Here is a 3,262-nt window from a genome sequence, read left to right as displayed (position 1 = left end):
TCCTCAATACCCTTCTTAATTTCCCTATTATATTTGAAACTTTTCCTCTCATACCTTCCAAGTGTACCCTGAAATTCATGCCCACCCCCATATTAACACCTAAATATTTTACTCTTCTCACGAACCTAACACTCCCGACGGCCCGCTCCCCCTGTCTTATGCTCACATGTATTCTTCTATTCTCCATCTGCAAGCTCCCTTTCAGAACCATTCCCACCGTTTTTGTCTCTGACACCTCTACTCCTACCTTTCTTCCCCACTCATACACTCTTTCCAACTTCATCCTTGCTACCTCTTCCACTTCCACTCTCGTATCTCCCTCCACCAGGAGGAGCAGATCGTCCGCGAATGCCAGGTCCTCTTCTACGAAGATCCTAAATTCCCTCCCTAATCCTTCCTCCTCCACTGATTCACTATCACTCATACTCCTCCATTCTTCTAGCTGTCTTTCCTCGTTCATTTCTTTCAATGCAACCATCAATTCATTCATGCACAGTACCCATAAAAAGGGTCCAGCAATAGAACCTTGCGGGGCTCCTCTCATAAGTGCTTTTTTCACTTCATCCCTTCCATTCATCATCCATACCCACCTGTCTCTGAAATAATCTCTCCACATCCATAATTCCCTTCCCTTACACCCAGCTTCCCTCAATTCCTCCAACGCTATCCTCCAAAGAATATTATCGAACGCTCCTTTGAAGTCCACGAAAATCCCCAAGACATATTTCCTTTCTGACCTTCCTACCATTTCCTTCAACTTGTTCCATGCATCTTCCGTCCCCTTCCTCGGTCTAAATCCAAACTGCAATTCATTCCACTTTCCCTCCATTCTTCTCTCCATCCTCTTAATTAGCATTCTCTCCAGGATCTTCCCGACCCCACAGAGAAGGCTCACAGGGCGGTAAGACCTCACCTCCGCCGGGTCTTTATCCGGTGATTTAAGAAGAGGCACCACCCTCGCCTCCTTCCACGGAGCCGGAAAGACTCCCTCCCTCAGACAAGCATTAAAAATCTCCCTCATATGTCCCGGGATAGCCCCATGGACCTCTCGGAGCATTTCATTGGTAAACCCGTCCATCCCCGGTGCCTTCCCCATTTTCATTTTACCCACGGCATCCTCCAACTCATCCACCGTAAACTCATTCCCCCTTTCATCTATTCCTTCATCCCTCCTCCCAGGCTCATCCCCCACCTCCGGAATAGGGATACCGTCATCCGGAGGGAAGAACTCACTCAGGAGGGCCTGAGCACTCTCCCCCCAATTCTTGGTCCATTCCCTCCCAATCTTCATACATGCAAGTCCCCTTTTTTCGTATTTCCCCATGCAAATTTTGTATACCTTCCCCCATGGATCTTTATTACCCTCCCTCCTTACGAATTGTTCCCAATCTTTATCCTTTGCTTCCTTCAATTTATCCTTGTATGTTCTCATTTGCTCCATCCATTCATTCCATTTCTCCCTATCCAAATCACCATCCCTTCTCCTCTGTCGTTGATAGATCCGTCTCTTCCTTCTTGTTTCTCTCTTTATTTCCTCCAGTTCCTCATTCCACCATATTAACTTCTTCTTCGTTCTACTGCTATTCATTCTTTTCATACACTCATTATTGACTCTTTCTATCCATTCATTCAGCTTTTTCACCTTTTCATCCACTCCCAGAATATTAAAGTTATCCCATCCAAAATCGTGCGCCTTCTCCCTCAGGCACTCTCTATATGTCTCCCAATCACAGCCTTGTTGCTTCCATCTTTTAATTTCTCTCAACTCCCTTCGTTCCCTACTCGTTTCCTCATTCTCAATCATGCCATTTCCTACCCACATTTTTATACTTATCGGATTGTGGTCTCCGAGCGGCCAGTCCTCCTTTACCGCCCACTCGAAGGAGATCCCTCTCTCATCTCCGGAGAAGAGAGTGATATCTATATCACCCTCCCCCCGGGGCCCGGAGAACGTAAATGTATCTGTGGGGACGTTTAACACTAGTAAGTCCGTTCTCAGTAGCCAATCCTCTATTTCTGCCCCTCTTTTACCCGCCTCCGAACCTCCTCTTACTCCCTTACTATGCCAGAGAATAGATGCTGCATTGGCATCTACCCCTATCAACAACCTCTTTCCCCTGGCAATCCGGACCATTCCCTCCACAAATGCCATCCCCTTGTCCATTCGCTCTCTTGGTCTAAAATAGACCGAGGAAACAAATAGTTCCCCCATGTCCCCTTTTACCCACACCCCCACACCGTCTTTCCATTTACACTCTTCCACAGACATACTCACCAATTTCACATCAATCACACACACAGCCGCACTTCCCTTTTCACTCACATACACTACTGTTCCCCCAGGTAAACCCCGAACGCGATCACGCCATACATATGGTTCTTGAAGGAGGAGGATCTGAATCCCCATCTCCATGGCGTACTGGCCAAGGTCACACATGACCGCGTAACTACGCTGGCAGTTCAACTGGAGGAACCTCACCCTCACCCTTTCTCCGTCTCCTTCAGCCATAGTCAGTACGGTTGCGTTGCCATCTCAACCGCATTTGATACTCCGGACATTCAGAGGATCTAACAGAGTGACCCGAGTCCCTTCCCTTCTCCTTACAGTTTCTACATGATTCTTGTCCCTTACACCTCTCCGCTATATGTCCCTCTTCCCCACACCTAAAGCACACCAGCCGCTTCTTACACTGGTGTGCCTTATGATTATAATTCAGACAAATGAAACACCTATCCACCCTTTCATAACTATCGCACCTGAAGCTCGAAAGTCCCAGGTACATTCTTCCCTGGTTCAACAGTTTCTTCCTACAAATTGCCGGGCATCTTATCACAATATTCATTAGTCCACTGCCCGTCCTTCCCATCATCCTCCTCACCACTTTCACTCTTCCTTTAAATTCTTCCTCGTTCAACACTCCCTTTAAATTTTGGCTATATAACCCTCTCAAAAATGTCTCTTCCTGTATCTCCTTCTCCACCCCAAAGACGATCACCGACGGATCTAGCCTCTTGGGTTGCCAAACCTTGAGACCCGCGTCAACGAGGTCCCGACAATTCAGAAGTTTCTCCCTTTCCTTCCTATTAGCTACCTCAACCACTAGTCCTCCAGCTCTTGCAGGACGGACGGATTTAATCTTGACTCCTTTCTCAGGGGGCACTACCTCAACCATTCTCCTTCTTATCTCTATCTCCGTCAAACTCTCTTTAGTCCCCCGAACTACTAGAGCGAAGGATCGCGTTGCTTCTCTAGCCTCAAAAC

Source organism: Phymastichus coffea, unplaced genomic scaffold (genome assembly GCF_024137745.1).
Source record: "Phymastichus coffea isolate CEN01 unplaced genomic scaffold, Cenicafe_Pcof_1.1 PCOF00089, whole genome shotgun sequence".
In the NCBI taxonomy this organism is placed as follows: Eukaryota; Metazoa; Arthropoda; class Insecta; order Hymenoptera; family Eulophidae; genus Phymastichus; species Phymastichus coffea.
The sequence above is the reverse complement of the archived record's forward strand: the minus strand, read 5'-3'. Positions refer to the sequence as shown.